Here is a 12,874-nt window from a genome sequence, read left to right on the forward strand (position 1 = left end):
TCACATTTAAAGGTGAACCCGCCTAATCTGCACTTCCCCAAACAATATGCAAGCCAAAACACAGCCATCCTTTGAGATGCACACCTCTCCAAATCTTGCAGTGCGGTTCTCCAGCCTGTAATGTGTGCAAAAATGAGTAAAGTGTGTGTCAAGATGCATATATTAATGAATATAAAGTGCAAAAATGCATTTTGTTGCAGTCAACCTACTATTACATAGAGTAGACCCATTGGAATGAATAGCAATGACTAACTTGGGTCTGTTAACTTCAGTGGGACTACTAGGAGTAAAAGTTAGTTGAATGCAATACATTATATTAGGGAAAATAGAACTGCAGGCATGTATTTTAGACAACATTGCATACAAAAATGCCCTGATTGCACCACTAATTTCAGCCCTGAATGCACCACTAATTTCTAGCACTAATTCAGAACCCTTTGCTTGCAAGCAGTGGTGGGAAACCTGAAGCCCTCCTGATGTTGCCAAACAACAGCTCACATCATCCCTAACCATTTGCCATGCTGGCTAGGGTTGATGGGAGATGGAGGCTACAACACCTGCTTCTTCATCTCAAACATGTGGAGAAGAGACAGGGGAGGCAAAAGGTTACATATTCCCAGGTATTCATCTATGCCCTCCTAGGAAGGCCTGCCACTTAGAGCCTGTCTGGTGTATGTCCCCAAGTCGCCTGTCCATGTGGTACAGCACTGGTGTAATTGTAGTGACTAGGAGTGTGTAATGGCTAAGAGTGTTCAATTCTTTCCTCAGCCACAAACAAACCAAATGGTCTTGGGCAAGTGTTCTTTCGCCCCTTCATCTGCAGAATGAGGATAATAATACTCTCATATGCCTTATGAGACAGTTGTTTAGAGTACGGTAAATGCTAAAAGCATTTAGTATGATAGGTACTACTGAATTGTTTTTTTAATTGTTTCCTGATATGCACTGTTTAGAACTGCTAAACTTTGACAGGCACAAACCTTACTGGGATTTTTTTGGGTCCTGTTCCATCTGAAAGGTATTTAAGGGGTTGAAGACTTTGCTTCCATGCAATTGTGTGGGTTTTTTCCTCCCCTTTCTTGGCAATGAAATCCCCTCCTCTTTGGTTAAATCACTGCATTTTTTTCCATGGGTGTGTCTTAACAAAAACTAAACACTCCAGTTTTGCTCATGGAGTCAACCCTAAGGGCTTATTATGTGGTGTAGAAATTGGTGGGTATCCCATATGTTATCCATATACTGTACCAGGGAACTTAACATGGCATTTAACAGCTAGTCCCAAATTTCACTCTCTAAATTCCATACACATCTCTAGATGTATAACAGTTCTGCTCACATATTTATAGCCCATACCTATGTAAGGTTACTCAGAAGTAAATCCCTACTGAGGTCAAACCGTTTACGTCAAAATTTCAAATATAGCCAGGATAAGACCAGATGGGACCAGCAAAAGCATTTAAAGCAGGAATGGGAGGCAATGGCTTGGGGATATTTGCAGATTTAGGTTGCAAATCTCTTAACGCCTATGTACATACATGGGACTGACTCATTGAATTCCATGGGGCTTACGTGTGAGCCTCTTGGGCTTGCCGATTGAAAGGTTGACTGTTTGAATCCCCGTGATGGGGTGAGCTCCCATTGCTCTGTCCTAGCTCCTGCCAACCTAGCAGTTTGAAAGCACACCAGTGCAAGTAGATAAATAGGTACCGCTGTGGCGGGAAGGTAAATGGCGTTTCTGTGCGCTCTGGTTTCCATCACGGTGTTCTGTTGTGCCAGAAGCAGTTTAGTCATGCTGGCCACATGATCCAGAAAGCTGTCTGTGGACAAAAACTGGCTCCCTTGGCCTGAAAGCAAGATGAGCGCCATACCCAGTCTCCATTGAATGGACTCGTCCAGGGGTCCTTTATCTTTACCTAGGCATTGCTGTGATCCTTTGTACACTTATTGGGAATAGAGATGGAAAAGCAGAGCTTTCTGCTTCTCATTTCACTAACCTTAAATTCAGTTCGCAACATTTCTGCAGCAGTTTGAGATTTATTTATTTAAATCCTCATGAAAATTCTTCAGCATTTTAGTGTAATCGTCTCCTAATAAAGACATTTTTGTATGCAGGCTTGATTAATGTATATATTTTTGGAACTCAATTACCCCTAATGTAACACATTTTTGTATGTTATTCTCTTTTCTTTCTTTTTGGTGTGTTATTTTCTCTGGTTATGGAACAATTGATTGGTTCAAAATTGGGAAAGGAGTACGACAAGGCTGTATATTGTCTCCCTGCTTATTTAACTTATATGCAGAATTCATCATGCGAAAGGCTGGGCTGGATGAATCCCAAGCTGGAATTAAGATGGCAGAAAGTGAGGAAGAATTAAAGAACCTTTTAATGAGGGTGAAAGAGGAGAGCGCAAAATATGGTCTGAAGCTCAACATCAAAAAAACGAAGATCATGGCAACTGGTCCCATCACCTCCTGGCAAATAGAAGGGGAAGAAATGGAGGCAGTGAGAGATTTTACTTTCTTGGGCTCCACGATCATTGCAGATAGTGACAGCAGTCACGAAATTAAAAGACGCCTGCTTCTTGGGAGAAAAGCAATGACAAACCTAGACAGCATCTTAAAAAGCAGAGACATCACCTTGCCAACAAAGGTCCGTATAGTTAAAGCTATGGTTTTCCCAGTAGTGATGTATGGAAGTGAGAGCTGGACCATAAAGAAGGCTGATCGCTGAAGAATTGATGCTTTTGAATTATGGTGCTGGAGGAGACTCTTGAGAGTCCCATGGACTGCAAGAAGATCAAACCTATCCATTCTGAAGGAAATCAGCCCTGAGTGCTCACTGGAAGGACAGATCCTGAAGCTGAGGCTCCAATACTTTGGCCACCTCATGAGAAGAGAAGACTCCCTGGAAAAGACCCTGATGCTGGGAAAGATTGAGGGCACAAGGAGAAGGGGACGACAGAGGACGAGATGGTTGGACAGTGTTCTTGAAACTACAAACATGAGTCTGACCGAACTGCGGGAGACAGTGGAAGACAGAAGCGCCTGGCGTGCTCTGGTCCATGGGGTCACGAAGAGTCGGACACGACTAAACGACAACAAATTTTCTCTAATATCATGTTTATGCATTCTTTCCCCTAATATATGCATTTCAGTAAACAATTGTGGGTTGCAGAGCAGCTTCAGAACATTTCGGAAAAGTGCAAATTTCAAAGGATAGATGTGCTTTGATTCACATATTTTTTCAGAAAGTGTAAATGTGTAAGATTCATAAGATCCCTAATTGGGATTAGGGATGGGTGAAAAATTCAAGTATGCTCTCAGTTAAAGGTGAACTTCCCTAATTTTCACTTACATAATTCAATATATGAAATGAAACACACACATCTTCGGAATTCTCACTTTTCTGAATTTTGCAGTGTAGTTCTCTAATCAAGTAAGATATGCAAAATGCATACCTAATAGTAATGTGTGCATAAAAATGCATATATTTGTGACACTAACACACAAACAGGCATTATACAACATGTATATTAGGTAAAATGGCATTAAAATGTAAACAGTAGGATAAATCTGCTTGAAAGTGCTGGTGTATTTTCATAAAGACTTTTTTTAATGCAAACTGATTTGGTAATGTGGAGAACTGAACAAAACTGTAAAAATGAGAAATGGAGAAAGCAAAATTGACAGATTTAATGATCCCTGCTTCTAAATAGGTATGCATCATTGCATTGCAGTGCTCATAAAGTCACCAGTTGGAGTAAAAATATTGTGCTTACATAAAAAGGTGCCTCAGAGAACTGTGCAGTAGATTTTAATATTTTAAAAAGTCATTTTCAATATAAATACTTATAAAATAATCTAAATTAGAAGTGCTATCTTAGGAGATTCATCTCTGCCTTTGTGTGTGAGAAAGCCTCCTCAAAGCTTATTTTTTCTGTGACCCATGCATGCATCAGCTTAAAGCAATGAGGCTCTCCTGCCCCCACTTTCAAAGTCTTTCTTCTTGTTGTCAAAATCAAATTTATGCTGAGTTAATAGATTGATGCATCACTTGATTGACTAAACACATAGTTTATCCTAAAATTCCTTTAACCAGGTAACTCACAGCCCTATTGAACCCAAACACAAACTTTTTAGAAATCTCTCCAGATTGGCTTTTTAAAATGAAAGGAAAGAAGCAATATTGCTATTTAAAATTCCCAGTTTAGATAGACCTTAAAAATATACTTTTACATTTTTTCATACAGTTGGTAAGTTGATCAACAAAGGGTATTTAACAACAAAATACATACAAAGTTGGTAAATGGAGACTTTCTACTGAAAACAAAGGGGTAGATCTTTTTGATTTTTTTTTTTATGTTACAAAACAGGCGTGCCAAGGGAGAGACTGGCGCAGATGAGTCTGGGGACAGACAGTTTGCTGTGGTTGCCATCCTAACCAAAACACCACAGGAAACCACTAAGTCTAAACAAGAGATTGACATTGTGCCAGACCTTCTCTGCTTCCCAAAATGGCAGGGAGCCAAACCTTGGAGGGCCTGATGTTCCCTGGGTGTTGGGACCAGCTTCCTGGGGCATTTCCTCTCCAGCCTTGTCCTTTCAACCCTAAAAGCAGGGATAGGGAATATTTTGCAGCCAAAGGAAGACTCGCTAATACTGTAGAGTCCTCTTCATTATGGTGGCCACTTTTATATTGCCAAAAAGAGGAACTGTTTCACGAAAACAGATGACAAAAGAGGAAAACAGATTTGCAGAATACTTGCATATGATAATTTGTTTATATTGTTTTAGCTTCAGAAACAATTACTGTTGAATATAAATCTAATAAATCTCACCATTGTAAAGATATATTTGCGCAGATCTGCCATGGGAGTGACATACATTTGATTTGAATTCCCCCAATCAACAAAGCTAAGAGTGTCTGTCTTCAATGCGGGGTTCTGCAACCAAAATATGTATATTAAGGGAAAGTGCCCACAAAAATGCACATATCAGTAAAAGTAACATTATCTTAGGCAAAATTGCTTGCAAACATGCATATATTAGGCAAAAGTAGGAGAAATATGTATGAAAATGCATGTGAATTTTTGTGCAGACTTCAAAACAAATCCACAAACTGATTTAAAAATGAGATGAACTGAATTTATGACTGAATTGAATTAAAACTAAGAAGCTGAATATTACTTATTTGTCCATCTCTACAGCAGGGTGGGAAAGAAAGGCTGACCTGGCAAACTTTGTGCCTGCTCTCCAGTTGCTAATTGCTGATGGATAATTTCAAAGCCCTTAATGTTCCCTTCATTGTTTTTTTATGTTTAAATTGGTTTGGGGCTAGACAGTCTTTCAAATGGTCCTGACCGAGCAGTATAGTGTTGTTCAGGAAACATTTAAACCTTGTTCTGAATGCCCACTGCCCCTGCTTTTATAGATCACATTAGAAGTTTTGAATCTTTCATACTAGATGGTATTCAGTGTGTACACACAGCCTTGCCTAACATGCCCTAGTGGATGCTCTTGTCTCCCCACCCCAGCTAAGGTAGCAACTCACACATTGCCAAAACTTAGGAAAGCATCTGAAAAAATTATCTGGATAAATTTGCATATGCCAAATTGATTGGATAGATGCAGATTTAGAAAGCAATTGGTTGGTTTTTTTAAAAAAATACAATACTGTAGTGGGAAAGAGTGATGAGGCGAGTTGCCTGTGCCTGTTCAATCTGCTGTCCAGCTGCTGCTAGCTGTGGGTGGGCACCTTCAAGCTCCCCCTACTCTCCCTTCTTAGGTGTCCTTATTCTAGGGCTGGTCAGCCAGATGGGCAGTGTATAAATAAATCATCATCATCATTACCATCTTTATTATTATATTTTTCCCCTTGCTGGACCCCCTCCTCTTTGTCACCACTGCCTATTCATTCCTGCTCTCCCAATCACACCACTGTTTTCCCATCTCCTTGCTTTTGAGGTTCCTTGTGTGTCTATCAGTAGGCAGAGTGAAGCATCCACCTCAGTCGGCTGATTTGTGCCTTAATAATTTGACCGGTATGGAGATTCTCGACTGGTGGGGGAGGGAGGCACCATTTGATGCTCTGTCTCAGGCAGCAAAATGACTTGGGCTGGTCATCCTTGCATGGAAATCCTTGCTGGTCATCTTTGCATCCTTGCTTGGAAAGGGCAAGTGAACACATGGCAATAGCAAGGAGGAGAAAGAGCAGGGCAGTCAGCAATAGGCCCACAGCTAGGATATGGGCCTTAGCAGGTGCCCAAGACTATTGACCTCTGGTGGTCCCAGAGTGGTTTAAATAAAAAGAACAATTTAAAAAAGTATGATTAAAAATAATAAAATAAAAACAAGAAACAACAGCAGAGAACTGCAGTCCTCGGAAATCCAAGATTATTCATTCTCTTTCTTGTTTTCTCTTTTAAAAAAAATCTGCTCTAAAGATTACCAAGGATACAATCGTATAAGCACACTTACAGTGGTACCTCGGGTTAAGTACTTAATTCGTTCCGGAGGTCCATACTTAACATGAAACTGTTCTTAACCTGAAGCACCACTTTAGCTAATGGGGCCTCCTCCTGCTGCTGCGCCGCAGGAGCACAATTTCTGTTCTCATCTTGAAGCAAAGTTCTTAACCCGAGGTAATATTTCTGGGTTAGCAGAGTCTGTAACCTGAAGCGTATGTAACCCGAGGTACCACTGTACTTGGAATATAAAAAATCCAATAAGACAGGTTATGAGGGGCTTGCTGAGGATGGCAGGACAGTCCCCCATTCACCCTCATTGACCAACATTCACTGGCTACAGGTTCCCACCCTGACCAGTGTTGAAAGGCTATAGATGTTGGAGCCTTTTAGCTTAGAAGATAAAAGACAGGCATGAAAGTTATATATTAAAATGCTGGCTGATCTGAAGGAAGCAAAGAGAGAGAAAAGAAGCTCACACCCCACCCTTTGATACTAGAATTTGGGGGCTAATGCCATGAAATTCGGGTCTGACACAAAGAAAACACTGCTCCGTTTACATGCCACACACTTGACACATGGCTTTCATTACCACAGGGGCTGGAGATGGCTTCTCTAGTTTAGACTGGCGGTTTTAGATGGATCAGAGACATGCAGGGAGGAGAGCTCAGAGAGTGGCTGTTCATTCACCACGACAACTAAACAAGAGTGGGTGCCTGGCAACAGGAGAAAAGTTACCTCTATCATGGCCCCCACTTCCTTCCCCCAGAAGACACTAGTGGGAAGGGTGGCTCTAAGGAAGACCAAGAAATGCCACTGGAACAATTCCCATCATTTCTGACTATCGGCCATGCTAACTAGGGCTGATGGGAGCTGTAATCCAACAACATCTGGAGGGGGACAATATGTTATTTTTGTTCCCAATACCATACCTGAGTGTCATTTTATTATGAGAATCCTTTGTAACCTGCTTTGGGAGCCTCTCGGGGCTATAAATTAGGATAACAGTATTTTTCTCTTTTTTAGTAGGAACAGGCTCACATTGATGTAAGTTTACATGAAATGAGTGGTTAATTGGACCACTCTTTACTTTATACAAACTGTATATATAAAATACTTTTGCAGAATGCTGCTCGACCCTCAACCAGTCAACTGTGAGAATATAAATATGCCTCCTCCCCAACCAATACTATAATAAGCATAAGCTTGCAAAACAGAGAACCTATAAGTCTTCATCTTTCATTTCTTTCTGTCAAAGACTGCTTCCTTGCAACAAATATTGTTCCTCCTCTCTGGCCCCTTTCCCTCCATAAATGGTAGCGAGCCAGAATGAATCCTCCAAAAATCATAATTCGGCCTACAAACATTTATATGGACGCTTGTGGCAACATAACAGTGATCACCATGCCTCGCTTCAAGAGGACAGGAGACGATTCAGTAGCGATCCGTCAGCTCTGGTTGATTCACCGAGGAAAAGGAGAATTACAGGGCCCACTGGAGATACGATGAGCCAAATTCCACACTGCTGCAGGAACTGTTCCATGCAATCACTGAGCATGCTAACATATCGGGCGCAAAGCTCACGGGACTGTAGCAAAAGCGTATCACAGCCCTCCTGGCTTTGGGCTTTAAATACCATCTTCCTGTTTCCATTGGAAACCATAGCAAAACTTGCAACACAGAGGGTAGAGGGAGAAGAACAACTTTAGCAATCAAACTGTAGTAATATTGTTAGTGTTGAATATAATAAGAGCCCTACCAAAGACCCATGTAATCCAGCAGTCTCTTCTCATGGTGACCAACTAGATGCCCACAAGCAGCACCTAAGCACAACAGCACTCTCCCTACTGGCAATTACCAGCAACTGGCATTCAAAGGCATACATAACGCAGTGGGGGAAACCACTGGTGGAGGAAGAAGAGTGTGGGGGAAGCGCACCACCCCGGACAGCACGCCCCCTAGGATGCGTGCCAGCCTCGCCCCCGCCTGCTCTCCACCTCCCGGTGCCAGAGCATGAAGCTCCACCACTGGGGAACACAACATATGCACGATGGCTAGCAGCCCGATCTTCCATGAATTTGTCTAATCCTCTTCTATAGCTATCCAAGTTAATGGTCTCCATCACTGCATTTGGTGAGTGTGAATTCCATATTTTAACTATGTGCTGCCCAAAGAAGTCCCCCCTTTTGTCTGCCCTGAATCTTCCATCGTTCAACTTTATTGGATGTCCCTGAGTTCTAGTAGTATGAAAAGAGAAAAAACTTATCTCTGTCCACTTTCTTAACACTATGCATAATTTTATGCACTCCTATCATGTCTCTCCGTATAGTTAAAGCCATGGTTTTCCCAGTAGTGATGTATGGAAGTAAGAGCTGGACCATAAAGAAGGCTGATCGCCGAAGAATTGATGCTTTTGAATTATGGTGCTGGAGGAGACTCTTGAGAGTCCCATGGACTGCAAGAAGATCAAACCTCTCCATTCTGAAGGAAATCAGCCCTGAGTGCTCACTGGAAGGACAGATCCTGAAGCTGAAGCTCCAATACTTTGGCCACCTCATGAGAAGAGAAGACTCCCTAGAAAAGACCCTGATGTTGGGAAAGATGGAGGGCACAAGAAGAAGGGGACGACAGAGGACAAGATGGTTGGACAGTGTTCTCGAAGCTACGAACATGAGTTTGACCAAACTGCAGGAGGCAGTGGAAGACAGGAGTGCCTGGCGTGCTCTGGTCCATGGGGTCACGGAGAGTCGGACACGACTAAATGACTAAACAACAACAATCATGTCTCTTCTTCCTCACCTTTTCTCTGAACTAAAAAGCACCAGATGCTGTAACCTTTCCTCACAAAGGAACAGGCCTGGCATTAGTAAGTGGTTTTCTGGGGCAGCTGCAGAGAGGCAATTACCACTCCTGACAAGGACTGCCTTTCCTGATGTTCTGATGGGTAGCAATATAGTTGCTCACCGTGGGGTGTGTCAGGGACCCCAGGTTCCACAGCCTCACTTATCACATGTACATGTGTGTGTGCTTCTTTATTTATTTATTTTCATTGCCACCAATTCCCTCAGAATACTTCAAAACTTCCTGGCAGTGTGGCTGGGTTTGGACAAAAGATGGACTTAACCATTAGTGACAAGAGAAACTTAAACTTGTTTAATAAGGGGATTTTATATACACAAGGGAAAACTTGGGGCTGGCCCACCCATGAGGTGGACTGAAACAGCCACCTCAGGTGGCAGAATCCTGTGGGGCAGAGCCTCTATAGGAGCCCCACCCACCCCTGCTGCCACTGCTGGGGTCTCTCTCTCACTGAACCTGTCACCTAGCAACCACTGCTAGACAGGCCTCTAACATTATAAGGCCTCATGACAGTCCCAGAGGACTGTTATAAAAAGTAATAATTTTGAGTGTCATGAAAGATAAGCAAACTGTTTAATATTTAATTATTATTGTTATAATTACCACCATTAACATCGTCGTCCTCCTCCTCCTCATCATCATTCTTAAAGCCCTATATAATTTAGGACCCAGTTGCCTCTTGCTTTATTTTCATGCCTGGGCTTTAAAATATATGGGGAGGCCCTTTTTGTCATTCCACCTCTTAGTGTAGCCCATGCTTTGGTGACTCAAGACAGCACATTTTTTGAGGTGTCACCCCAACTGTAGAATTCCCTCTCTAATGAGGTAAAGCTGTGACTGACATTGTTCTGTTTTCAGTGCAGCTAAGAACCAAGCCTACCTCTAGGCTTGTAGCACCTTCAGATGTTTGCAAGGTTGCCACATAGGTGGTGTGTCAAATTTATTTTACGTTGCTCCAGAGAGTAGGACCCAAACCACAATCAGTTTGAATTATGAGAAAAAAGAATTTTCACTAAACAGTAGGAAGAATTTCCTTAGTGTCGGAGCTGTTCAGTAGTGGACAGACTGCACTGGAATACGGAGGACTCTCCTTCATTAAAGGCTTTTAAGCAAGCAGAATGTCCACCTTTCAGGTATGTTGCATATAGCAGTGGATTGCTTGCACGGAGCAGGGATTGAACCAGATGACCTTTGAGGTCCTTTCCTGCTGTGAGAGTCTCCACAACCCCCAAGGCTACTGAAACAAAATGAGAAACCCTGTCACTTGCCTTCCAGAAGCTCTGTCTATATCCCAAGTTCCTGAAACAAGACACAACTTGGTTCATGGGTGTGCAAGGATGATGAAGTAACTGGCACAGCCAGGATTAGTTCTGGCCTTTTGGCCTACTACTGTTCCAGCATTTCGCAGAGGAGCAAACCAGATGGGTCAGCTGTTTCCCTGTGGTCAGCAGCATGGTCAGCCAAAGAATTTTTGAAGGCTGCCTCAAGTCCTGCTGCTACATGATGCACTGCAAAGCAGACAAATGGCTCTCACTTTCAGCTTTGGTGTGTCCTGGTCATTGATGGCAGACAATAAACATAACAGACAATTTGTATGTTTAGAAGCCCCTGGATCATACTCATATGACAAGGCTGGGATTGGGAGAGCAAAAAGAAGGAGCTCTGCACAGAGCTGGCAGAGAGCTAATTGTGGGAATGGAGGACTTACCCTTCTTAGCTGTATGCTTGTTTCTGAATTTCACATACTTAGGCCCAAAGGTGAGGAAGTACCACAGCTGGGCTGGCCAGCCAAAGACCTTCAGCCTGAATTGGTTCAATACAGAATGGGGGTGAGCAAACCAAGCTATTCTTATAAAAAGGTAAAGGTAAAGGTACCCCTGCCCGTACGGGCCAGTCGTCTCCGACTCTAGGGTTGCGTGCTCATCTCGCTCTAGAGGCCGTGAGCCGGCGCTGTCCGAAGACACTTCCGGGTCACGTGGCCAGCGTGATGAAGCTGCAGCTGGCGAGCCAGCACCAGCGCAGCACACGGAAACGCCGTTTACCTTCCCACTATAAAGCAGTACCTATTTATCTACTTGCACTTAAGAGTGCTTTCGAACTGCTAGGTGGGCAGGAGCTGGGACCAAACGACGGGAGCTCACCCCGCCGCGGGGATTCGAACCGCCGACCATACGATCGGCAAGTCCTAGGCACTGAGGTTTTACCCACAGCGCCACCCGCGTCCCTCTAAGCTATTCTTATACCCTCACACAATTATAATACAGTTTATTCCAAGACCAAAATAGGTACCTGATGACATCCCTGGAATATGGCCTCAACCAGGAGTACCACCTTGAATAAAATATTAGAGGGGCCCAGGTAAGCCCCACCCCACCTAATCAATCACATAATGGGGCACACCCATACCATTTGAATTGCAATACCCGTCAACTTTGGGAGCCCCACATTTTATGGGAGGGTGAAGGGACCTTGGCTCCTGGGAGTTGGCTCCTATGGCCTCAACGCCTCCCCCCAACCCCCCAGGAGCCCCCTATTCCTGATTGGATTTCAGCACCCCAAGCAACATGGTCCTGGTAAATGTAATTTTTCCAGGGCAGCTTTGCTCAGGTGACATGTCAGATGCCCTGGGGACTACAAGTCCTGGGGCTCCTGGTATTAGGAATTCATAGCAGCAATGATGGTGTTAGGGGTGAAGGGAGGTCCCCAGCCAGTCACCCTATCATTGCTGCCATAGTGATCACCAGGCCAGGTAAATGGGGAGGTGGGGGTAATGAATTCTTCTCCAGCTCAAGCTACAGACTAAGGCAGATTGTAACTTGTGGAGCCACAGTGTTCACCCTGGAATGAAGACAAGCATTACAAGCCTTCACATTATGAACCAGTGGGATTGTGGAGTTTGACAAGGTGGTTTCCCATTGAAACAAGACTCCCAGATTGAGAGAAGACAATAGCTCTGTAATATTTATATCACCTGACTCCTAGCGCCCAAAGGATTTTGGGTTGTTGTCATGCAAGTTTCCCAGTTGGAATGGCGGGTGGTTTCATCCTCTGACCAGGACATGGGCTTGATCTTCAAGGCTATTCACGCTCCACAGTGACTGGCACTTCAGGCCCTGTGCATCTGAAAACAAACCAATCAAACAATAAGCAGATGAAGTGCTTACTCCCAAGTGTTTCTGCTGCTCTTTGTGACTATGAACAGAACATCTAGGGTGTTTCATCCCTTGCTGCTAAAGTCCTTCTTTCCTCACTGTTAGAGTCCCTGCAAGCAAACAAACCAGAAAGAGTTATGGGATGGGGCTGGACATCAAGCATTTTGCATGGTTAGGGGGAGAAATATTGGTGGGGGGGAAGAAACCAGGACTAATTTACTTCTGCAAGAAACCATGGCAAGGCAGAAATAAATATGCCAGTTAGTGCAAAAGCAATTGGGAATCTCTTCTTGGCTGCTCTATGGGGTTTTGGAATGTGCTGCAGTTTGGGTGGCGAGAGTGGTCTGTCCCACAAGGCTTTCTCTGTGGTTAAATCCAATTATCAGATCTGGCAAAAAA

At 43.4% G+C, this 12,874-nt stretch overlaps 1 protein-coding gene across 2 annotated transcripts in view; it reads right to left on the reverse strand.

The window, feature by feature from the left end:
- The window catches only part of RUNX3 (RUNX family transcription factor 3), a 235,690-nt gene that overhangs the window by 131,921 nt on the left and 90,895 nt on the right, over positions 1 to 12,874 (reverse strand). For both annotated transcript variants that reach the window (XM_083625573.1, XM_083625574.1), the window contains one exon: positions 12,295 to 12,444. The gene's annotated coding sequence lies outside the window, so the exon portion shown is untranslated. Of the gene's footprint in view, positions 1 to 12,294; positions 12,445 to 12,874 lie in introns of those variants that run through there.

The sequence above is a fragment of the Podarcis filfolensis genome (assembly GCF_964270895.1).
Source record: "Podarcis filfolensis genome assembly, chromosome: 8".
Classification (NCBI taxonomy): Eukaryota; Metazoa; Chordata; class Lepidosauria; order Squamata; family Lacertidae; genus Podarcis; species Podarcis filfolensis.